Source organism: Felis catus, chromosome D4 (assembly GCF_018350175.1).
Source record: "Felis catus isolate Fca126 chromosome D4, F.catus_Fca126_mat1.0, whole genome shotgun sequence".
Lineage (NCBI taxonomy): Eukaryota > Metazoa > Chordata > Mammalia > Carnivora > Felidae > Felis > Felis catus.
The window spans coordinates 20195878-20222216 of NC_058380.1; the positions used below are offsets into that span (position 1 = coordinate 20195878).

At 41.4% G+C, this 26339-nt stretch overlaps 2 long non-coding RNA genes across 3 annotated transcripts in view; both read left to right on the top strand.

The window, feature by feature from the left end:
• LOC123381495 overlaps positions 1-26339 on the top strand; it is a 656019-nt gene that overhangs the window by 208122 nt on the left and 421558 nt on the right. The gene's annotated exons all lie outside the window — the stretch shown is intronic.
• Positions 874-21481, top strand: LOC123381497. Its single transcript, XR_006588560.1, has 2 exons — positions 874-1032; positions 21176-21481. It is a non-coding gene; the product is annotated as an uncharacterized LOC123381497 (long non-coding RNA).

Sequence of the window (26339 nt, forward strand, 5' to 3'; positions counted from 1 at the left end):
CTTCCTGTTAAGGATTTCTCCTGGCTTAAAGTAAGCATATTTAGATAAAGATCCTCAAAAACAAAACAAAACAAAACAAAACAAAAACAACCCACCAAAACAACAACAACGCACACACAAACCACTCGGGTGCTCAAGGGATTCTCTAATTACATCTTTCTAATGGATATTTTAAAATTTTAATTAGTATATCTTATATGAAAACTCTGAATATATGAGGGTACTAAATTAGGAGACCTCATAGATTTTTCTTTGAAGACCTCATTCTTCATGAAGTATAAGAACTCTATTTGGCTGAGAAAATGCATTTTCAATTTATCTGGTTTTTGTATAACTTATTGAAAAATTAGAAAGTATTAATAAAATGATCATTAGCTTTATTACAGTATGTTTACGGTTATATATTGTATTTTATACATAAATATTAGTGTTAATATGTGCTAGACGTAGCACCTTTTATTATCTCACTTTACTGTTTTCAGTGATGAGAGCTTTATTATTACTCCTATTTTGCAAATACATAAATTAAAAGCTATAGAGGTCACTTGCCCAGTAAGTGGCATTAGGATTCGAACTCAGATCTGAGTGGTTCCAGAATCCATCTTAATCATTCAGCCTTTCCGCTTCCCACACTTACTGAGAGGTGAAGCTGGTGCAATAGGGAGACGATTCCACCAAGGCTTAGGCGTGAAATAGTTTCAACCCAGTGGCTTGGTGCCTTTGAAATGGGCTGGCCTCACGGGGCCGAACCACATTTCCCAGAACTCCCTTCCCGCGTCTGTCCAGGTACGATAGGCCGTAGGAGACAACCTTGTCAGAGGCTGGGGGCGGAAGCGAAGCCGCAGCAGCCATGTTACCGGACAGGTGCCGCCTCTTTTCCTGCTCACGTGTTGGTGGCGGACGGTGACCAAGCTCGCATCTGCGCGCTGCCCTGGAGATCCTCATCGGGCTCCTGGGCCTCGTGTTGTGTTGAGCTTCATGTCAAAGCCTCCCCTATCATTCCGGCATCTGCAGGACGCTCATCCCAGCAAGGTCAGAGTCAGTAAGAACTTACCAGGGCTTCGGATCATACCTCTGGGGTCCCGGCTTATCCTTGATCTCCCCCACTTTATGTCTTCCCTCTCGAATAGTCTTTCGTGCAGATGTCTCACTTCAAAAGTACTCGTGAGGGCCGTGGCCTTGCTTAACTAACCAGCCCCCACAAATGCGTGAGTCAAAGCCCCCTGGCAAAGTACATGTACACTCGGCCCAGCCTACTTCTGTCAGTCAGTCAGGGTTCAGTCTTTTCTCATACTTAACTACTGTTTCTCTGATTGAACCGTGAGCAACTGATGCAAGTGTATTGGGAAATGACCTTGATTTGTGGGTTGAACTGGCACCTTTCCTCTCTTCTGTTGTTACGGGCCTTGTTTCTGGACTCTGGAAGCATTCAGTGCAACCTGTGAAACAGTAAATTGGTCTCTCTGCTTTTCTGCCCCAAGAGAAAAGAAATAGGGATTTAACAGAGAGAGGGAAGACAGTGCAGACAGAAATGAATACTACTTCCAAACCACAAGAGGTAGCCTAGAGACGGCAGAGCTGGGCTGCCAGGTTCAGGTCCTGGTTCTTCTGCAACTTCTGTGCTGTGTGATGATGGGCAAGTTATTTACCCTCTCTGGGCCTGTCTCCTCGTGTGCTGAAGGGAGTAATATTAGCATCTACCTCTTGCGTGTCCGAGGATTGAATGAGTTAACATTTAAGAAGTACTTAAAGTGTAAGCTTTATATTAGCATTTTCTTGTTGTTGTTGTATTGTTACTATGGGAGAGGGAAGTGGTCTATCCTTGTCTAGGAGTGTTTCACCCAACCTCTTAGGGACTGAAAACCCATGCTAGTGGCCCACCATAGACTTTCTTTAGCCCTTTCCTATCTCATCTTACCACCTGTGGCTCTAAGACTGTCTTACCTGCCTTTAAATTGTTTTGGGGGGTGGGTGGGTCAAGAAAGGAAACAAGTGCTTAAGGAAGACAGCAGAGGTACTGGGGAGGGGTGGGGGTGGGGAAGGAAGGGACAAGGAAGAAAGTAAAGAAAAAGAGTTTCAGTTGACTTCTTTCCCAACCTCAAGGCTTGTCATAAGCTAAAGAGAATAGGGGGCATGACACGCTAGAAAAAAAGTGGTCTTGACTGAAGGAGAATCATGTCATGGGCAGACCCTCACAATAAGCACCATCCGGGTAGACTTTACAGAGTCTAATTAATTGTACGTGCTCTGCCTTAAGGCATACTGAGAAGGAGGTAGAGGGGGGGTGAGTAGGAAGTACTCTTACCTTACAATTGAGCTTCATCATTCTCCTTTAAGAAAGAAGTATCCCCCCCCCCCCCAAACATTCTAGTACGTTTTTCTCTGGCCTCGCCTGGAACAGCTCACCTTTTCTGGCTCTACAAGATAGGAGAAACCTTTTGAATGCAGCTGCTTGTTTGGGCTGATAGGGAACCCTGAGCAGACATTTATTCATTCCTTTTAGACGGTAGATCGCTCCTTCCCTTCCCTCTGGAGTTAGCTCTTGCCAGAGTGGCTGCTGTCTGGCAACCAGGCATTGTAGAATGGTCAGGTTTCAAATGTCACCACGCAAATGGCGGTTCCAAGGACTGAAGTCAAAGATTGAAATGCCAGCCCTTAAATGTCCCCCAAATACATGTTTTCCCAACTAGTGACTTGCCACGGAAATAAACACCAATTATGCAAAAGTACCTCCTCCCCCGCATTTCCATTTCCCTCTCAGTGTTCTGCAAAGCATTACACGGAGTACTTTGTGACAAAAGGATGTCTCAGTGTGGCCCACTTAGTATGTTGAAGCATAGAAATGAAAGATGGTAGGGCACATATGTCATAGAACCACTAAATGACAGAATCATCACTGGCCTAGTTTTCTGAGTCACTGTGACAGACACAAGGGGATTGCTTTTAAAGCTCCTGATGACACATCAAGAAAAGGGAAGAGGATGTCTCTGCTTTAGAAAAGAGATTGAAAGAATATTTTTTTCTGACTTGGAAATAAGTTTTGAATTCAGACTTCTTTTTTTTTTTTAAAAGAAGGTGAAAAATTTTAAAGAAAATGAAAGGCAAACGACAGGGTACTTACCTGAAAAGCCCCGACAGCGGCACCTTACCCAGTAGCCTGTGAATGCCCCAGAAGAGAGAATGGTGCGCACTTTGTGCTATTTAGGGTCCTTGGGTTGGCATCCCTTACTGCAGGGGAAATTTCACCACAGAGCAATGAGCCGAAGAAAAATTACTATTTAACGATTACAGGCTGCTACAATTCAGTCTCCTTGCCGTGAACAGCAAGTGAGTCAAGCAAACTAATGCAGTAGGTTGAACTTGTTTTCTCTTGAGGAGCCCCAGGAGAAGTTCCGTAGTGACTTTTTGCTCACACACCCCAGTTCTTCTTCTCTGGCTTGTGTAGCTACTCATCCATCCCTGGATCCAGATGGGATCAGGAGACATGAGAGAATGAGCTCTCAAGAAGAACCGGGCCACTGGGGTGCCTGGGTGGCTCAGTCGGTTGAGCGTCCGGCTTCATCTCAGGTCGTGATCTCACGGTTCGTGAGTTCGAGCCCCGTGTCTGGCTCTGTGCTGACAGCTTAGAGCCCGGAGCCTGCTTCAGATTCTGTGTCCCCTTCTCTCTCCTCCCCACCCCTGCTTGTGCTCTGTCTCTGTCTTTCAAAAATGAATAAACATTAAAAAAAAAAAATCAAGCCAGCTTTTTTGATGATTCTGCGAGAGCTGAGTAAGATTCTGGAGGATCTCTGATGTCTCATATCTGTCCCTGGGAGCAAGCTGGTAGTTCCAGTTGTAGTAAGCGTGTACCAACTCCCAAATGAACGGAAAATAAAAACCTCGTCATAATTCAGACTCTTTTATCAAAGCACGCAAATCAACAACAACAAAATAAATCCATACTCTATGCCCTGAGTCATTGTATTGGTAAAGGTCCCTAGAATAATCCCCTTTGGGGGCTGTTGCTTTATATCAGAGCTTTTTTTCTTTAGTTACTAGACTGTCTACTAAATTAGTTGAATGAAAAGTAGGCTGATTAAATGCAACAGTTTGAGTTTTGCTGCCATACGAAGTCGGCAGTCTTAGGAACTAAAAATACAGGACTCCCGTTACATTTGAATTCCAGATAAACCGTGAATAATTTTTTTAGTATAAGTATGTCCCACATATTGTGTGGGTCACATTTATACCAAAAAATGCTTACTATTCAACTGAAATTCTTAAAGATATTTGCTCATCTGAAATTCACTTTTAACTGGGAGTCCAGTATTTTATGTGGTAACCCTAGAGCTAGAGTAAGATTGTAATGGACTCTTAGATAAACATTTTCATGGGTTGGATGGAGGTGTATGTAGGATGTGTTTACCTGTGCCTGGGGAACCTGGTTTCTGAATACCGGGCTGTTCTTGTTAAGAAGGATTCTTCTCATTTTGCTGGTAACAGAACTGTCAGTGGCCATCGCTCCAGGGCAGCCCGAGGCTTGGGGTGCCGCTGTTGCCCCCTTAGGAGATCTGCTGGTGAGGAGCTCTTTCTCCCCAGGCTCTACGGAGACCTGCAGACAGCTGGAACTATGCTGCGTCTCCTCCCATCAGCGTGCCGTGTGTTCTGCTGGTAGTGATGAGACTGAGAATGTTTCAACCTCTTTTTGGTTAGGGATCATGTTCTCTTTCCCCACGGGGACAAGGGAAAAAAGGAAGCTGTGTCGGACTTACCTTTGGGCGCACTTACAGTCTGTGTTTTCTGTGTAAGGCTGTCTAACTTTGCAACTGGAGACAGGATCCTTAATATCTCTGATCTACTAAGTCAAAGAAAACAGGAGCCAAATCAAGCTAGATGGACATTTTCTTTTCTTTTTATTTTTTTCAATATATGAAATTTATTGTCAAATTGGTTTCCATACAACACCCAGTGCTCATCCCAAAAGGTGCCCTCTTCAATACCCATCACCTACCCTCCCCTCCCCCCCCACACCCCATCAACCCTCAGTTTGTTCTCAGTTTTTAAGTCTCTTAAGCTTTGGCTCTCTCCCACTCTAACCTCGCTTTTTTTTTTTTTCCTTCCCCTCCCCCATGGGTTCCTGTTAAGTTTCTCAGGATCCACATAAGAGTGAAAACATATGGTATCTGTCTTTCTCTGTATGGCTTATTTCACTTAGCATAACACTCTCCAGTTATATGGACATTTTCTATAAGGCCCCTTCCCATTTGTTTTTTATTGGTTGAGTCCAGTGTGGGCTGCATAGGGGGTATATGGATGTCCAAATAAACATTTGGGAAGTGACCAAGAGAGGGGAAAATGCTTGGTGGAGAGACAAACACAAATGCCAGGAGAGTTCTCATCTCTCTTGGTACATATGAGGCACTGAAGATCACAGAGTAGGGAATGATGGATTGTTCCTGGTCAAGTCACAGAAGAATTTATAGAGGCAGGAGGACTTTGTTGGAGCTGGACCCTGAAATCTGAAAAGGAGTTTTCTAGGTGGAGAAGGAGGACTGGGGAGAAGGGTGGAGGCAACTGCATGTGGAGTGAAGACGGGGCACATTGGTTCAGGGACAGTGGCCAAAGTTCATGTGGGTGGGTATGCACATGGAGATGGTGGTAGATGAAGTTGAAATGGCACGCCTGTATTTGGATCCTAAGGACCATGAATATGTTGTTAAGAAAATTAAATCTCCTCTAGTAAGGAATAAGGAGCACACCACAGTACTTGTCCCTCCATGAAGATGTCACAAATCTATACCATCAGGTCAGTCAGTGTTGTGGCCAGAAATCACAGCGTGGGTGAGGCTTGATGTGGTGGTGGCAGCCAATCAGCCATTTCACCTACTGTTGGCTGTCATTGATTGAGCATCCCAAGGAAGGCACAAGCAGACCCATCCTGAGAAAAGGGAAAGGTTTTTCCCCAAAACTAATATTGTAGGTTTCTTCAGCCATATCTTCATTTACTCCCTGGAGCATTTCTAGATTGATTTCTGTGTCCATGTACAGAGATCCTGTTAGGAATTTCCCTTGGAATTCAGTGAAGGAGATGTTAATCTCTAACTTTGTGGCCTTTGTAGATGTCTTGGATCTTAGGGAATGAAGGAAGGGTTGGTAGAAGAGAGAACTTGAGGTGTTTGTTTCATTCATTCATTCATTCTTTATGCATTTATTACATTGGGGGTGGGGAGAAATCTTTAACTCTATCAAATGGAGGAAACCAGACATACTACAAGGTACTTCTACCCTTTGCTTTTAGAAAATTGACCAGTTTGGAGTTCTGGGAAACCCATACTACATCAAGTTACTTAGAGGGTGGGTGTTCCAGTTACCATCTATGTATATAATAAATGAGAACTGGATACTGGAAAAGCAATGCTGTATAGTCTCAGCCTGGAGGGTGGGGTGGAGGGTGACGGGGTAGCAATAGCCGTGAATAGGAATTGTGCTTGCTTCAGAGTCTCTCCTGCAGCCTGGGTGTCTTTGATCCCCTGGAAGCTAATCATCTCTGGGAAATTAAGGCAGCCTGTTGCACTTGGTTGTCATTCCTCTGAACTTTGTTCTTCAGATCTTGATGGATATTTGCTAGCCTTATGCTTGAAGCTTTCTTGTAAGCTATTCCAGCTGGCTGTCAGCCCGTCCAGGCTCTGAGAGCTCATTTTGGGACCTTCCTCTTTCCCTTTTCTGTCTTTCATAATAGATTCTTTCTGAAATCTTTCCTTTGTTTGTTCCACTCTGAAAATACATTTTGGTTTCTAACTCATTTTCAAAAATGTTTATTTATTATTGAGAGAGAGAGAGAGAGAATGATAAGGGAGTGGCAGAAAGAGAGAGAGAGAGAGAGAGAGAGAGAGAGAGAGAATCTGAAGCAGGCTCCAGGCTCTGAGCTGTCAGCACAGAGCCTGAGCAGGGCTTGGACTCACAAACTGTGAGATCATGACCTGAGTTGAAGTCAGATGCTTAACTGACTGAGCCACTCGGGTGCCCCTCTCTCTAACTCTTCATCTTCTTACTTCTTGATCTGCTATTCTTCCTCCCACCTGATCTCTCAATATTCTCATCACCTTCTTATCGTGTCTTATTTTTTTGTTCTTTTTGCCTTCCCACTTTCAGCACTCACTCCCAATATGGCAGAGATCCTTATTCCCTTCAGGGATCACATGACATATTTTTGTGTTAATGACAACTCTTTCTGTTCTTGGATAGGCTCCTTATCTTCCCCTTTGGCTTTTAAACTACAGAGAACCCCAGCCTTTCAGTTTATCTTTTGGTTTCCTGGGGGCAGGGTGGGATGGGGACATAACCTCCTTTGTTATGGAGGTATAGGGCACTGGCCTGGAGTCCCTTACCATCTCTGGCACTCCCTGCTTGATCTGCATAAGCTGTCATAATGCAGGACATGCCAGCTGTTTCCCTTCTGTCTTCTGGACTCATACCCCCCCTTCCACCCTTGGGACTGGGAGTCTGCAAGCTACATTTTCCTGGTTCTCTTGCCAGCTGGCTTCTTGTTGGCCTCTGCCAGTGGGAGGCACTGGTGAAGGTCAACAGATGGGGAGAAGAAAGAAGATGTGGCTTCAGCCTCACTCAATGTGGTGGTTTCTAGGGTGTGGTGGTTGTCAGCTCTAGGAACAGCTCTGTTTCAGTGTTTGCAGCCTTAGCTGAGGAGATCCATCTTCTGTGGACCTAACAGTGGCACTCCCACCAGTAGCAAGGTCCAGACTTACAGGCTTCATTCAACTCTTCACCGTTAGTAACATCAGGACTTCACCCATCTTCCTTTTTGCAAATCCAGGCCCGTCTCCCTTTGCTTTTAGCAGCCTTTCATCACCTTTTAAACAATTTTACGGGGCACCTGGGTGACTCAGTCACTTGTGTCAGACTTTGGCTCAGGTTATGATGTTGGACTTTGTGAGTTCAAGCCCTGCATTGGGGTCTGTGCTGACAGCTCAGAGCCTGAAGCCTGCTTCAGATTGTGTCTCCTTCTCTCTGTGCCCCTCCCTGCTCACACTTTGTCTCTCTCTCTCTCTCAAAAGTAAGCAAACATTAAAAAAATAAAAATAATTTCCCTAAATTAAATACCCTTTGTTTGAAATACCTAAAATAGCGTCTGTTTACCTGACTGATTATACAAAACTACAACATGGCAAACCAAAAGCAAAAACAGTGCAGCTTTTTTGCTTTGTTTATGGTAGGTTTCATCATCAACTGAAAGAAACTTTTATTAAAACCCTTCTCTCAAAGTTCCTACTTTGGGAAAACTTTATAGGTGTCAAAAACATAAAATCAACATCATGTTGGGTGTGGAAGACCAAATGCCTTGGATGGGGGTCAAGAATAAATCATACAACAAAAATCTAAGAGGGTAGAGAGCAAGAACTGATACAGAGCAAAGAACACGACACTTAAAGTAAAAATTCCTGTGTTCAAAGTCAGCCTTCTTTATTTACTAACCCTATAATGATTGCCAAATCTTGTAATCTCTTTGAACCTCCATTGCCTCACTTAAAAAATGATGACAACAGCATCCATTCTAACTCATAAAGTTATAGTGAAGGCCAACTGAGAAATGTATGTGGAAGTGTTAGGCAAACTTGATATTGTTCCAAGGGACGTTACTATGGGAAATATTTTTAAAGCCTGGGTTCTGGTTGATGCCCATCTGGTTGATGATTTTATAAACAGTCATACACTTATAGATACTTAAATGTTTGAGAGCTCAGTGCATGAAGTGAGTCTTTTTTCACTGAAGTATAATTGAATACAACATCATATTAGTTAAGGTGTACATCATGATTCAACATTTGTATGCATTGTGAAATGATCACCACACCAAATCTTTTACCATGTCACCATGCCAAGTTAATTTTTTTTCTTTCTTTTTTTTTTTTTTTAATATTTTTTTTTCAACGTTTATTTATTTTTGGGACAGAGAGAGACAGAGCATGAACGGGGGAGGGGCAGAGAGAGAGAGGGAGACACAGAATCGGAAACAGGCTCCAGGCTCTGAGCCATCAGCCCAGAGCCTGACGCGGGGCTTGAACTCCCGGACCGCGAGATCGTGACCTGGCTGAAGTTGGACGCTTAACCGACTGCGCCACCCAGGCGCCCCAATTTTTTTTTTCTTGTAATGGGAACTTTAGGATTTACATTCTTGGCAACTTTCACATTTGCAATACAGTGTTATTGAGTATAGTCCCCATGCTGTACATTACACCCCCCATGACTTATTTTATAACTGGAAGTTTGTACCTCTTAATCTCCTTCACCCGTATCACTCCCTCGCCTCTGGCAACCACCTGTCTGTTCTCTATATCTATGAGTTTTGTTTTCTTTGTTCATTTGTGTTGTTTTTTTGAAATCATATATTTGTCTCTTAAAATTTATTCTACTTAGGATAATACTCTTAAGGTTGATCTATGCTGTCACAAATGGCAAGATGTAATTCATTTTTTTTTTATATCTGAGCAGCATTCTATTTATATACACCACATTTTTATCCACTGATTGAAATTTAGATTATTTCCATATCTTGGCTTATGTAGATCATGCTGCAGTGAACACAGTGGTACATATATCTTTTTAATTAAGTGTTTTTGTTTTCTCCAGATTAATACCCAGAAGCAGAATTGCTGGATTGTATGGTAGTTCTATTTTTAATTTTTTTTGCAGAACCTCCTTATTGTTTTCCATAGTGGCTGCATTAATTTATATTTCCACCAACAGTACACAAGGGTTCCCTTTTCTCCACATCCTTGCCAGTGTTTGTTATTTTCTTGTCTTTTGATAAGAGCCATTCTGACAGATGTGAGGTGATAGCTCATTGTGGTTTTGATTTGCGTTTCCCTCACTTTTAGTGATGTTGAGCATCTTTTCATGGGCATTTCATGTTGACGATGTCTTTTTTGGAAAAACATCTATTAAGATCTTCCTTTCTTGTTGTTTTATGAGTTCTTTATATATTTTGGATATTAAGCCCTTGCCAGATACGATTGCAAATATCTCCACTCATTCGGTAGGTTGTCTTTTTATTTTGTTGATAGTTTCCTTAGCTCTACAGAAGCTTTTTACTTTGATGTAGTGCCATCTGTATATTTTTGTTTTTGTTGCCATTGGTTCTGGAATCAGATTCAAAAAGATATTGCTAAGCCTAATGTCAAGGAGCTTACTGCCTTTCTTCTAGGAATTTCATGGCTTCTAGTTTTATATTTAAGTCTTGAATGCATTTTGAGTTAATTTTTGTGTACCATGTAATATAGTGGTCCAATTTCATTCCTTGGCATGTGGCTGTCCAGTTTTCCCAACACCATTTATTGAAGAGACTGAACTTTCCTCATTCTTTTTTCTTGTTTCCCTTGTCATAAATTAATTGATCATATCTGTGTGATTTTATATCTGGATTTTCTATTTTGTTCTATTGAACAAATATCATAAAACAGATATGATCATAAATTAATTGATCATATCTTTGTGGTTTTCTATCTGCATTTTCTATTTTGTCCTATTGATCTGTGTATCTTTTTTCATGCCAATACCATACTGTTTTGATCACCATAGCTTTGTAGTGTAATTTGAAATCAATGTGATGTGTTTAGTTTCCTTCTTTGTTCTCAGGATTGCTTTAGCTATTCTGGGTCTGTTGTGGTTTTATACAAATTTTAGGATTGTTCCATTTCTGTGAAAAATACCATTGGAATTTTGATAGGGATTGCTTTAAGTCTGTAGATTGCTTTGAATAATATGGACATTTTAATCTTCTAATCCATGAACATGGAATATCTTTCTATTTGTGTCATGTTCAATTTCTTTCATCAGTGACTTACAGTTTCTAATGTACAGGTCTTTACTAACTTTGTTAAATTTATTGTTATATTTTTTCTTTTTGGTGCAGTTCTAAATGGGATGGTTTTCTTAATTTCTCTTACAGTTCATTATTAGTGTATAAAAATGCAACATATTTTTGTATGTTGATTTTGTGTGCTGCAACCTTACTGAATTTTTTTATTTTAACACTTTTTTTGTGGGTTCTTTAGGGTTTTCTATATATAAAATTCACATAGTTCATAAATAGTGACAGTTTTATTTCTTTGTTTCTAATTTGGATGCCTTTTTTCCCCCTTTCCTTGCCTCCTTGCTCTGGCTAGAATTTCCAATACTACGTTGAACAAAACTGGCATGAGTGGGCATCCTTGTCTTGTTTCTGATCATAAGGAAAAGTTTTCAGCTTTTAGTGGAGTATGACAGCTGTGGGCTTGTCCTATATACTCTTAATTATGTTGAGGAATGTTCCCTCTCTACCCACTTGGTTGAGAATTTTTATCATAATTGATATTTAATTTTGTTAAATGCTTTCTTTACATCTATTTAGATGATCATACGATTTTTTTTATCCTTTATTTTGTTAATGTGGTGTATCGTTTTGGTTGATTTGCAGATGTTAAACCATCATTGCATTCCTAGAATAAATCCCACCTGATCATATCCTTTTAAATATTTTTTTTTTAATTTTTTTAAATGTTTATTTCTGAGACAGAAAGACACAGCATGAGTGGGGGAGGGGTATAGAGAGAGGGAGACACAGAATCAGAAGCAGGTTCCAGGCTCTGAGCTGTCAGCACAGAGCCCGATGCGGGGCTCGAACTCATAAACCATGAGATCATGACCTGAGCTGGAGTCGGTTGCTCAACCAACTGAGCCACCCACGCACCCCATTGTATGATCCTTTTAATGTAGTGTTGAATTTGGTTCACTCATATTTTGTTGAGGGCTTTTGCATTTATGTTGCTCAAGAATATTGGCCTGCAGTCTGTGTGTGTGTGTGTGTGTGTGTGTGTGTGTGTGCGCGCGCATGTGCGCACACACATGGTTTTATCTGGTTTTGGAATCAGGGTTTTGTTGGCCTCATAAAATGAACTTGAAAGTGTTATTTCCTTTTACATTTTTTAGAATAGTTTGAAGAGGTTGGGTACTAAATATTTGAATATTTGGTAGGATTCACCAGTGAAAGCATATGGTCCTGGACTTGGTTGAGAGTTTTTTGGTTACTGATTCAATTTCCCTTAGTAACAATAGTTTTATTAAGATTTTGTGTTTCTTCATGATTCACTGCTGGAAGATTGTATGTTTCTAGGAATTTACACATTTTTTCTAGGTCATCCAATTTGTTGATATATTATTATTCATAGTAGTCTCTTAAGGTTTTTTGTATTTCTTTGGTATTAGTTGTAATTTCTCTTAAATTTGTGATTTTATTTGAGCTCTTTCTCTTTTTTTTCTTAGTCTAGCTAAAGGTTTGTTGATTTTGTTCACCTCTTCAATGAATGAGCTCTTTCATTGGTCTTTTCTATTGTTAGTTTCTGTTTGTGCTCTGATAGTTATTATTCCCTTTCTTCTATTAATTTTGGGCTTTGCTGATTCTTTCTCTAGTTCCTTTAGGTGTAAAGTTAAATTGTGTGTTTGAGATTTTTCTTGGTTCTTGAGGTAGGCCCATATTTCTGGGAACTTGTCTCTTAGGACTGCTTTTGCTGCATCCCATCGATTTTTGGTATGTGATATTTCCATTTTCATTTGTCTCGGTATTTTTTTAATTTCTTCTGTCTTTTTTCATTGACCCATTCATTCAATGGCATGTTGTTTAACCTCCACATATTTATAATTTTTCCCTTTTCTTCTAGTGATGGATTCCTAGCTTTATACTGTTGTGGTTGGAAAAGATGCTTGGTATGGTTTTAGTCTCCTTAAATTTATTGAGACTTTTTTGTGGCCTCCTGTGGCCTCTGTCCTGGAGAATGTTCCATGTGCACTTGAGAAGAATGTATGTTCTGCTTTTGGGTGGAATATTTTGTAGATCTATCAAGTCCATGTGGTCTAATGTGTCATGTAAGGGTTGATGTTTTATTATTTTCTATCTGGATGATCTATCCACTGAAGTAAATGGGGTATTTAAATACCTTACTATTAATGTATCATTGTAAGTTTTTCCCTTTAGTTCTGTTAGTATTTACTGTATGTATTTATATGCTCTTATGTTGGGTGGATAAAAAATGTTTACAAATGTTACATCTTCTTGCTGGGTTGACCCCTGTATCATTATGTAATGTCTACTTTGTCTTTTATTACAGTTTTAATTAAAAAAAATTTTTTTTTTGAGAGAGAAAGCATGAGTTGGGGAAGGGCAGAAGGAGAGGGAGTGAGAATCCTAAGCAGACTCAATGCCCAGCACAGAGACTGATGTGGGGTTCAATCTCATGACTGTGAGATCATGACCTAAGATGAAATCAAGAGCAGGGTACTAAACTGACTGAGCCGCACAGGTGCCTTGTCAATATTCATTCTAAAGTATTTTTTGTCTGATACCAGTACAGTTACCTCAGCTTTCTTTGATTTCCATTGCATGAAACTTCTTTTTCTACCCCTTCACTTTCATTTTGTGTATGTTGTTACATCTGAAGTGAGTCTCTTGTAGGCAACGTGTGGATTGGTCTTTTTTTTTTTTTTTTTTTTTTTGGTTTTAAATCCATTCAGCTGCTGTATGTTATTTGATTGGAGAATTTAGTTCATTTACTTTGAAAGTAAGTATTGGTAGGTATGTACTTATTTCTACTTTGTTGTTTTTTTGGTCTGTTTTTTATTTCCTCTCTTTTTCTCTTGGTTTCTTCTCTTGTGATTTGATGACTTTCTATAGTGTTATGCTTAGATTCCTTTCTCCTTATGTTTTTAGTATCTGCTATGGTTTTTTCCTTTGTGATTACCATGAGGCTCATCTCTAACAGTCTGTATATATAAGAATGTATTTTAAGTTGATAGTGAGTTTGAAAACATTCTAAAACTCTAGAATGTTTATATCCTACTCTCCATGTTTTATGTTTTTTTAAATTTTTTTTTCAACGTTTATTTATTTTTGGGACAGAGAGAGACAGAGCATGAACGGGGGAGGGGCAGAGAGAGAGGGAGACACAGAATCGGAAACAGGCTCCAGGCTCTGAGCCATCAGCCCAGAGCCTGACGCGGGACTCGAACTCACGGACCGTGAGATCGTGACCTGGCTGAAGTCGGACGCTTAACCAACTGCGCCACCCAGGCGCCCCCATGTTTTTGATGTTTTTGATACCATATTTTACATCTTATTTTGTGTCCCTTAACTAATTATTATAGTTATGTTTATTTATACTACCTTTGTCTTTACATTTTCATATTAACTTTATAGGTAATCCACTACCTCTACTATATATTTACCTTTACTAGTGAGATTTTTACTTCAATTTTTTTTTCTTGTTACTAATTAGTGCCCTTTCTTTTCAGCTTAAACAAGTTCCTTTAACACTTCTTGTAAGGCTGGTTTAATTTTGATGATCTCCTTCAGCTTTTGTTTGCATGGAAAACTATTTACCTCTTTCAATTCTGAATGATAACCTTGCTGGGTAGAATATTCTTGTGTGCAAGTCTTTTTCTTTCAGTACTTTGAGTATATCAAAGTAAACCCTTTTGGCATGCAAAATTTCTGCTGAGAAATGTGATGGTCCTATAGGGTTTCCGTTGTTCATAACAATTTGTTTTTCTCTTGCCGCCTCCCCCTTTTTTTTTGAGAGAGAGAGAGTGAGAGAGAGCGAGAGCATGCATGAGGGAGTGGCAAAGGGAGAGGGAAAGCAAGAATCCTAAGCAGGCTCCATGCTCAGCATGGAACCTGACTTGAGGCTCGATCTCATGACTGTGAGATCATGACCTAGGCTGAAGTCAAGAGTAGTTCGCTGAACTGACTGAGCCACCTGGGCACCCCTCTCTTGCCACTTTTAAGGTTCTCTCCTTATCCTTAACTTTTGACATTTTGATTATTATGTATCTTAGTGTGGGTCTCTTTGTGTTCGTCTTCTTTGGAAGTCTCCCTGTTTCCTGAATATGGGTGTCAGTTTCCTATCCCAGATTAGGGAAGTTTTCAGCTATTATTTCTTCAAATTTTCTGCCTCTTTCTCTCTCTCTTCTTCTGGGGGCCCTATAGTGCAAATGTTATTTCTCTTGATGTTGTCTCATAGATAGATCTCTTAAGCTGTCTTCATTTTTTTAAGATTATTTTTTCCTTTTGTTGCCCTGTTTGGGTTTGTTCCACTGCATTGTCTTCCATGTTACTGATTTGTCTTCTGCTTCATCTAGTCTGCTGTTAAACGCCTCTAATGTATTTTTCAGTTCAGTTTTGTATTTTTCAATTATGTGATTTTTGGGGGGTACTTTCTTATTTTTTTTTTGGTCTGTTGAAGTTTCTGATGTGTTCATCCATCTTTTCCCCAAGTTTGGAAAGCATCTTTAAGACCATTACTTTGAATTCTTTATCATAATTTATATTATAAATTATCACTGTTTCATTAAGGCTTGTTTCTAGGGTTCTATCTTGTTCTTTTATTTAGAACATATTCCTTTCTCCTCATTTTGTTTGTCTCTCTATGTGTGTTTCTATGCATTTTATTTATCAGGCAGGCTGTTTCTCCCAGTCTTGCAGGCATGTGTAAGAGATGAACCTTATTGTTTAACCTTGCCCTGGCTCTTGAACTTTGTGGTTGCCTAAGCAAGCTGTTTTTTTTTTTTTTTTTTTTTTGTCTGTCTGAGTTATTGAGGATGTGCCAAGACTTGTGAGTGTTCCAGAAAGCGGGATCTCAGCACCTAGTTTCAGACTAATTGGAAATTAGACCCTCAGGCAGTAGCTTTTAAGGTATGCAAATGAAGGGGCGCCCATGGGGCGGGGGGGGGGGTTCAGTTGGTGGTTAAGCATCCCACTCTTGGTTTGGGTTCAGGTCATGATCTCAAGGTTTTGTGAGTTCGAGCCCTGCATTGGGCTCTGTGCTGACAGCATGGAGCCTGCTTGGGATTCCCTGTCTCCCGCTCTCTCTGCCCCTCCCCACTCACACTGTCTCTGTGTCTCTCAAAAATAAATAAACTTAAAAAAACTGGTATGTAAATGTATACAGTCCCTTAGGACTGCAACTGTAGACCCTGCTGGTCTCCAGACAAAGTGATCAAGGGGTGTTCCCTTCATGAGAGATGCAAAACTGGGGGCTTTAGATGAGTGTGTGAGCTCTTTTCTGGGAGATCCTGGTGAGCTGTAGCGAGGCCAGGTGAGGCTCAAAGGTGGTATACCCAGCCTCCGTTCCCCAAGAGCACTTCCATCACCTCCAGATGTGTGGCAGTCTTGAAGCCTGCCCCTTTGCCTAAGCTCCAGGTTAAGTAGATAAGCCTTATTCACAGTAAGACTAGGAGTGTATTTCAGTCTGGTGTCTGTGCAGTACCCTGGGGATGGTAGTCTGCCAAGAACTGTTTTTTTTCAATGTTTCAGGCACATGGGGCCCAGAAATGCAATCCCCCTTGGCTACCTGAGCCAGATGCTCAAGGCGTGTTCCCTGTGAGCACTGTGTGGGGGCCGGCTTTGGCAGGGCCTGGTAGAGTGGTGCATGGGGGCAGGGTGCTTGCCTGACCAGCTTGATGGGGCTGTGGTGGAGCTGTGTGTGTGTGTGGTGGGGGGGGAGGGTGGAAAAATGATTGATTCTTAACTAAGATCAAGGCATCAAATAATTTGATACTGCTCTCATTTGGATAAATTGGCTAGAAATAACTCATCCTTTTGGGAACACAGGTTTTTTTTTTTTTTTTAACTCTCTAACTGGGAACCAGAATGCTGACCTGCCTTCTGAATGTGTTGTATGTATTAATTAACTGCATATGATTGAATAGCATCCTCAAGACGAGCATGTAAATGCCAAGTGTTCTCACTGATAATAAAGCAGATACTTTCTTGATGGGGTTGTCATGAGGATTAATAATTTAATTGCGGCAGAGTGCTCTGATATTCTTAGATGAAAAGTACCATATAACTTTGAAGAGGAATATTATCAAATAGCTTCTGCTTTGGTTCCTGAAAGAGCAAGGCAAAATAAGGCAATGCTGATCTGCAGGTGCCTATCTAAATTTTTCTCTCTCCTTTTAGAACAGCAGGAGTTTAGAAATGGGGTTCATCAATGAGGCCTGTAACAGAGTATTTAGGAATTTCCAATTCTTGTTCTCTAGTAGGCTCATAGTGTTATTTCAGGATGATTTCTTCAAAGTCGTCAACAAATATTATAACTGGGAATTAATCAGTGCAAACACTTTTCTTTTGATGGGAGCAAAATGCTAGTGCCCATGTGACTTTGTCATTTCCTGTACTCCAGCCACACTGGCTTCCTTGCTTTTCTTTCTATTTGCTAAGCTTTTTTATAAATTTTATTTAATGTTTATTCTATTTTTGAGAGAGAGGGAGCAAGAGAGTGAGTACAAGTGGGGGAGGGGCAGAGAGAGGGAGACATAATCCGAAGCAAGCTCCAGGCTCTGAGCTGTCAGCACAGAGCCTGATGCAGGGCTTGAACTCATGAACTATAAGATCATGACCTGAGCCAAAGTCAGAAACTGAACAGACTGAGCCACCCATGCACCCCTTGCTGAGCTCTTTTAATTTGGCTTCTGACTTTTGCATTGTTATATGTAGCTTTTTGGAGGGCTGAGCATGGTCACTTTTGTCCTTCCAAATCTCAGATCATGCCCTTCCTCAAAGAGGCCACCCTCTCAGGACTCCCTCTTGCCCCTAGATCCATTCGTTTCTGTCATACCAACTTTTCTGATTGTCATTAGTACTTACTGGTGTGAATCGTGTATCTTTTTAATGACCTGTTTCAGGATGTACTGTTTCCCTCCAGGAAAACATTAAATGTGTGGAGGTAGATTTTATTTATTTATTCTCTGCTCCTTGCCAGTGTCTAGCACATAATGATTGTTCAGTGGAGTTTGTTGAGTGAATTTTTTTGGTCTTGAACAAAATTATCCAACAGGTCATCAGTAAATTAGGTTAGCTTTGAACTGTGTATAATAGACGCTTGGAGTGAAAACTGTAATTTCCTCTTAGCAAATTTCTATAATATCATGAATATCAAAATAGACATAAGAGTAAAAGATGATACAGAATCCAATAATGCAAGGCTTAAAATCCCTAGCCCAACCTAAAGGGTTACATTATTGACATTTTCTTTTCTCTGTGCTTGATTTTGTGATTCTATACTTTGGGACTTTTAGTCATTGAGAAATGCAAAATCAGAGGTCTGCAAACTAAGGCCTGTATCCAACTGCCTGGGTTTGTGAATAAAGTTTTATTGGAACACAGTCATGTTTATTCTTCCTGTATTTTCTATATCTGTTTTTATACAAGGGCAGAGCTGAGCCAGCAAAGCCCAAAATACCTTTCCAGAAAAGTGCTCACCCTTTTCTTATTGTTTTTCCACCTCTTTTTCTTTTATTAAAGTATATTTGACATATAATGTGTAAATTAAAAGGTACGTGTTAATTTGATACATTTATATATTATATGATTACCATTGCAGTGATAACTTTACCAACTCTTTGAGAGCTGGAAAAATTGCAAGAACTTTGAAGTATGTACATTGATCTAAGGAATTGTTAGTGGCAGGTTCTGTTCTACGGAATTTTGTGCTGTAATCTTCTACTCTTTTAAGAACAAGGAGGTAAACAAACATAGGGGGAAAAAAATAGCAAGCCAGAGAAACCTCCTTAAAATATCTTCAGGCAAAACTTGGAGAGTTTCATGCCAAAAGGAGCTTTGTTGGAATGAATGAAATGCTGATATTGTTTGTGCTTTCATGCCAACTCTTATTTATAGGAAGGAGGCTATTTTGTCGGCATGCAGATTGGAGTCTCCTGTTTCAGACTGCAGAATTTGAAGGAGAGAGAAGGGGAAAGATTGGCTCGCTTTTAACCACAAAGCGAGTTGTTAATTATAAGAAGAATGATTGTCATCATGTGTCTACTGTGTAAGCCATGGATTGTGTCAGGTGCCTCCAAGCTTAATGTTTTATTCTTGCAGCGACCTCCACGGCAGAAGCTGGTAGCTCTGTTTTACACATAACTGCTTCAGGGCTCGGAGGACTGCAGTAACTTGCTCAGGGTCCCCTAGGTGATCAGAGGTGGCCTAGAATTAGAATTCATGTCTATTTGCTCTTCCCTGGGAGCACAGCAGTTAGAAAAGTAGGGACTGCACTTTAAATACAGGAAAGACATGTTGTACACTTTACTGTAGTTCAAATGTACGCGATTTTATTTTCGGTGATGCTTCAGTAAAGCTGGAGGAAATGTACGCATACATACTCGCTGGAAAGGCACATCTCCTCCAAGGAAAACGTTAATCCTCACATCCTGCCCTTGTGAGTGAGCCCAGGCTGGGCGCTTCTCAGTACAGTGCAGGGGTCAGCAGGCCACTGACTGAGCTGCTTTTACGGGAAGCACCTTTCCCTGTTGACTCCCAGATCTTTCCTTGGGGAGGAGCGAGGTGTGCTGCTTTGACAGAAGTGGGGAAAAAACCAGAAGAAAGTGCTCTCTCCAGCACTTACCTGTTAATTTGAAATGCCGCCAGTAAAGTCGGCTACCTGCAAGGTTTTAAAGTGAAACACTTTCCTTTGCATTTCCTTTGCAAAGACAGCTTTTGAGAAAAAGTCTCCTTTTAAACATTCCATGACTTTGGTCAAAGAGCCGGGAACCTGGTATTAAAGATTACAGCGCTGTCAGAAGCTTCCGCCAATGAGAGTGCTCCTGTCATTCACACTGGGGCTTGCTCAATATTTCTCCTGTTCCTTGCTTGCACCCTGACAGCTCCTAAGTCTCAGGGGACCAGGGGATCTTTCTTTACCTTTTTATTTCATCTCTAAAGTGTGTATATTTATGGGGAGACTATGTTGTGGGGGTAGGGGATGGGGGGAAGTTTGGCTGAGAATAGGGTTCAAGGCAGAACGATTTTTGTGCCTTTTTCGTTACTCTTGACAAAATTTTAAATAAAAATGTTGGCCATTTGTTCAGCCTCTCCCCTCCCTAGCTAATATTTAAAAGCATTCAATTAAGATTTTCTAATGTGTCCAATGAGTTAAACTGTCCTATGATATTAGAAAAATATTACGTATATAAATAAAATACGTCAGAGCATTAAAAAGCTATTACACACACTGAACATAAAATGGCAGAATAATGATGGATCCCGCCATGCAGGAAACATATTCAAAAATATTATCTTCCTGGTAATGAAATGCCATCCGTTTCATTTTAAGCTAAATACGTTAGACATATCAGTGGAGTCTGTGCTGACACAGCAGTGAGTTGAAATTGAAAATCTGAAATTATATATATGATTGGACACAGTGTTAAAGTAATTTATAGGAAAAACCACGAATGTGCTGGGTCTGCACCTTCTGGTGAACTCATTTTATAGAATCAGATAGAGGAAAACTCTACCATTTCTAATGTGCAGTTAGAATGGCAGCCCGCCAGTGCCCCAATATATTCAGTATGAAAAGGGAGAAGAAAGGCAGACAGAGACAGAGGGTGGGCAGGGATGGGGGTACAGGAGCAGCCGGGGAAGGGGGGTGATGGGCTGGGGGGGAAGAGCCAGGGGAAGAAGCAGGACCTCGGAGGCTTGCTTCAAATTACAGCAATTCTGCATAAGCCATCAGGAAAATGGCATTCGCTTTCATTGCTCTGACCTAATGGCATATAGCAGCTAGGGGAGCTGTATTAGCTATCAGGGCAAGTGGGAGATAACAGGAGAACCTGTGCAGGGACAGGTTCCAGCGAGGCTGTGGCTGGGCTCTCTGTGACACCACTTGCCGAGGTGATAGTCAAGCCCCCGGTGGAGATGATCTGACCCTGAAAGTTCAGGGGAATCCAGAGTGCCGACAGGAAAGGAGGTGATGGATGCCACTCACAGACCCACTTGAATCGCCTGTTAGTCTCGCAGCTCTCTCTCCCTCTCTCTCTGACCCACTTTCTTCTTTATTTTTTTCAACATCGTGCGTGTTTGGCCACAAAGTGCAGTGGGAAGTGGGGTAAGCTGGAGATGAGGAGAAAAACAAGACTGTGCTTTTGTGTGGAGATATGTGACGAATTGGTACCCTGATGTGCTTTTCGTCTTTCATTTATATCCATAATCCTGCTTGAAATGTGGATTATTTATTCATACAGGGCTGGTCTCCTCCTGGAACACCAGGGAGCCGCTGCTGTGCATTTTCATTTGGTGGCCGCACTGGCTGAGGCAGAGGTGGTATGGTTCCTCCAGAAGTGTCCTTTCTAAACCTTCTCTTGTTTTCAGAGAGAAGAAAGAAAGGTTTGAACATAAAAGAGAGAAAGAAAGAAGGACGGATGTTTTTCATCCTACAGCAGACCGCAAGCTCTAAAGCAGGAAGTGCAGAATGGAGGCAGTGAGTGTTGATGGCCTTGAGTGATAAAGTGCCACCACACCCTCCGGTTATGTTACTGTCCCCTGGCACCAAATAGCCCGGGGATTTTCGAAGTGTGACATAACTAGAAGAGTAAAAAAAAAAAGATCAAGAATGTTTGTGGAATTTTTCTTTCCAAGCACTCATGGTGTTTCCTATTTACTTGAATAACACTGGTTGCCGGTCATTGGGGATTTACACCGTGGCAGACATTGGGCTCGTAGGTATGATCTGACAGCCTCATGACCTAGAGGCTGTTGTGCCTCCCATTTTGGTTTATGGAGGTCAGGGGACCTTCTGCAAGGATACAGGGACAATGAGTGCCCCAGATTACAAACTCTCAACTCCTCATAGCCTTTGTGAGGCAAACATCTTCAGCCCAGTTTCATGCCAGTCATTACGGATGAATGGAGAGGTTAAATGACTGGCATCACGGCAGCCTTTCCTGAATCTTCCAGCTAGCTCGGCTGCATCACAGCAGCCTTTCCTGAACCTTTTCTGATCTTCCAGCTAGCTCGGCTGGCGCCTCTAGTGCCCTGTGCCTTCCTTGGTAGCATGTAGCACAGGTTGTAATTTGTATTTCTGTGTGCTTAGTAATTGTCTGCCTTGGACACTAAGTTCATGAATACAGTAGCCATGTTGCTGCCATGTCTCTAGGACTTAGGACAGTGACTGGCACTCAGCAGGTACTCCTTCAATGTTGGTTACATGAATGGATGGATGGATGGGTAGTTGTATTTTCACTGATAATCCGTAATAGACCTGGGGCTGGAAACTTACAGGTCATCCTCTAGACTACTTGTCATTTTTCAGTTGCACCTGTGGTTTTAGTTGTTCTTTCCAAAAAAAACCAACCCACATTGATAAAATCAGAGCATTTAGAGATTGCAGCAAGTCCAGTGGGATACCAAGTCTACCATTCTCCCTAGTACTAAATGACTCTTAGCCTTTAGGTTTCTGCTCGGATATCCTGAGATGATATGCTCAGTGTATCACATGACAACCTGGTCCTTGCTTTATAGCGGTGGTTTGTAATGGCATTTTGTAGAGAGAATCAAATCTATTCCTGGAAGTGTCATCATATTGGTCTTTGCTTCTCTAGAGCTCCACACAGCAGGCCTTTTTACACCTACGAAGACAGGCCTTTAGATGTGTGAAGATAGCTATCATGTTTTACACTTGCTTCTCTTTTGCAGGCTACCTCTACCCAGTTCTTTCAGCCTTGACTTGTGTGTTTCTGGGCTTAACACCATCCTGGTCATCTTGGATGATCAACGTGTCCTTTAAAATACTTAACACAACTAAAATCTTGGATACCGTGTTCCAGATGTGATTGAATTTTTCTGTGATTATTGCTTTCTAGTATTTGAACATCCTAATGTGAGGCAGTCTGATATTAAGGAAGATTTCATAGCAGCCAGACCAGAGTGTTGACCCTTGTTACATTGATGGCCAGGTAAAACTTGTCCAGTTCATTCATTCACTCAGCAAATATTTCTTGAGCCAGTACCATACACTAGCCAACGGGCAGACCCTGGGAATGTGAATGAGGCATGATTCTGGTGCGAGCTGAGGACCTGCCGATCCATTGGATGAGACATAGAAGTTAATAATTATTACATTGTTTAACCATAAGATGCATGTATTTTTTAAGCATTTTTTACTTTTTGGAGAGAGAGCATGAGCAGGGAAGAGGGGCAGAAGGGGAAAGAGAGAATCCCGAGCCGCCTCCACACTTAGGAGTCCAACGTGGGGCTCGGTCCCATGATTCTGGGATCATGACCTGAGACGAAATCAAGAGTCAGACACTCAACCAACTGAACAACCCAGGAGCCCCATAAGATGCCTGTTTTCAATTGTTTTATCACTTTGATTTTATATACTATTTATAAGTGGTGTTTTTAAAAACGTGGTTTTGTAATTGAGGAAATAATGCAGTTGCAGTATTATAAACGTAAGTCTAATAGTATGTGTGAGGTCACATTCTGATACAAGGGATTGATGATCATCTTTGTTTGGGATTCACAAAGCTTCACGGAAGAGAAGACCAGTGTTTTCAGGCCTTGATGGATGAGCCATGGTTTGCCAGTCTTGTGGTGACAAGGGAGCAGAATAAGAGGAGAATGTGACTGCCAAGTGAGGCAGAGAAACGCAGTCCTTTCTTGTGTGAGCAGCAGGAGGAAGACTGGGCCTCACTGTTGAGAAAAACTTCCCCCACAGGAAAGATGATCATGAATGTCATAAAGAAGCATATCTAATTGCTGTAAAGGTTCACAAGTGAAAAAAGACGGAAGCTACTTGGAATTGTAAGAGGAGACATCTGGAAAGATATCATGAATTTGCATCAAGAGCAGCATTTGCAGTGTTACCTGCAAAGGAGGGTAGGATTTCAGAGGAGATGGGAGGAGTGTGTTCCAGCGAGAAGCAGCAGCATGAGCAAAGACCTAGAGGTGGGAGAGACCGGAAAAAGTGTGAACAATTGCAAGCAGTTTAGTTTGAATGGGGCTTGGCATTTGGACAGAGAAGTGAGAGGTGGTAACTCAGAACACATGGGAAAGACCTGAGTTTCCACAGTCTCTACCAAATGTGAGTGTGTGACAGTCCAGCATGCTTGGGCTCAGATACTTCGAGTTCAATCTGGAATGCATGGTGTGAGGCGTAGGCTGATCTTGGTGTTGGTTCAGTCTTGGTGTTGGTTTGCTTTAAATAGATGCAAATGCGATTATTGATGGTTCCCTTTACCAGAAGTCAAGGAACTGAGAGAAGGGTGGAGATGGGGGAAGCACATCATCAGGAATTTTGACTTGAGCTCCATCCATTAGGTTTTTGCCTTGTGTCATTTCTCATCAGAAGGCTTCTGTAGAGGGCCTTACTTCTGGCATGTCTTTGTTTCCATGGTTCCCAATTTCAGCACAATTTCCCCCCTGCTGGGTAGATACAGTTTACTCAACTCTGTCCCTACAATTTCCTTTGTAAAGTGTGGAACCTTTCATTTTGTGGTCAGATTTAATTGTGTTGGCTTTGTTCAAACATTCCATCCTGTCAGGTTCTCTTGGGATCTTGAAACTTTCATTCAGCACGTCGCTTCTCTCTCCCAATGTTATGCTGTTGAAAGTTTTATACCTGTGTTTTTCATCTTTATCCAAATAAGGGATAGCAAGTTCCAAAAACGACAGAATCAAGGAATGAACTCTCTAGCACTGAACTAGAGGTGTGACTGGGGCTTGACCCTGTCAGGGAGTGTGTTTGAGTGTTCTCATCCATCACAAAGTTACAATCACAGGGTCCTTCTAAAATGTTTTGCTGACGTCAAGACAAACAGTATTCATGACAAGCTTCTAAACACCTTTGAGATTCTATCAAAAAGGAAGTGGGGTTCATGTGGCTTAGAGATATGACTGAAAATTCTTCTGCAAGATAGAGAAATTCTCTCTGATCTAGCTTCTCACGCTGCCATCCGTATGAATTCCTTTCTGTGAAGTCTCAACAGCCTCATTTACCCATTCTCTATAGCTGAGCTTTGATGAGATGTGCCCCCTGGCCCTTGGCTGTCTAGAAAGTCATCCAACATTGCAGGAAACAGAAGGGAAGTTCCTGCCTGGGAAGGCAGAATCTAATTTCCATTTTAGCTCTGCTTTTCCGTAAGTAACTAATACCAGTTCTCCATGTGCTATGAACTAAATTGTATCCTCACCACCCTGAAAGTCGTATATTGAAGCCTTCACTCTCACTGTGACTGTATTTGGAGATAGGTCTTTTGAGAAGATAATTTAAAGTTAAATAAGGTTGTATGGATGGAGACCTAGTCCAATAGTACTGGTGTCTTTATAAGAAGAGGAAGAGATGCCAGAGAAAAAAACTCATTCTATGCACACAGAATAGAGACCGCATGAGGACACAGTAAGAAGTCTACCATCTGCAAGCCAATGAGAGAGGCCCCAGGAGAAACTAAACCTGTTGACGCCTTTATCTTAGAGTTTTAGACTACAGCACTGTGAAAAAGTAAATGTCTATTTCAGTCACCCAGTCTGTGGCATTTTGTTGTGGTAACCCTAGCCAACTAGGACACATATTACTATTTAATGTGAAACACAACCCCCCCCCCCAAACTAGTCTTGCTTTAAAAGCCACTTTTGGGGTTGCACCTGGGTGGCTCAGTCTGACTCTTGGTTTCAGCTCAGGTCATAATCTCATAGTTCTCTGAAACTTAACACCCCATTTCTCTGAATCAAAGTATCCCCAAATTGGGGGTACATGGGTGGCTTAGTTGGTTAAGCATCCAATTTCAGCTCAGGTCATGATCTCATGGTTCATGGGTTCGAGCCCCACATCGGGCTCTGTGCTGACAGCTCAGAACCGGGAGCCTGCTTTAGATTCTGTGTCTCCCCCTCTCTCTGCCCCTTTCCTGCTTGCACTCTCTCTCTCTCTCTCAAAAATAAAAATAAATAAACAAACATCAAAGTATCCCCAGATATGAAGTATGCATGTGAGGGTGCACAAATGCAGAAACATTATATATGAACAATTTTAAGGTTGTCTTTTTCAGATTTTAATATATTTGCACTAAAAATGTCTTAAATAGTGTATACTCTTCATATGGCAACACTTCTCCCCTAAAAGTGGTTTTTAAGTGTTTGAGAGAGAGAGAGAGAGACAGAGACAGGGAAGGGCAGAGACAGAGGGAGAGAGAGTATCCAAAGCAGGCTCCACACTGTCGGCACAGAGCCCGACGCAGGGCTTGAACCCACAAAGTGTGAGATCATGACCTGAGCTAAAGTTGGATGCTCAACCAAATCAGCCACCCAGGTGTTCCCACCCCCACCCCCAAACGTGTTTTTGTCTGGAGTTTGTTTTTTAGAGAACACTGTTGCTTTACTGTAGGGGTCTCCTTGGATCTCTGTGGTTACTCTCTAATCGTGGGCCTCTAGTTGTCTTTGTCTTTTTTAGCTGTCTCTCATCAAGGGAGAGTTGTGGGGTTAGGTGGTGTAATTTTCCACTACTGCGTTAACAGGTTTTCACAAACTTAGAAGCTTTAGA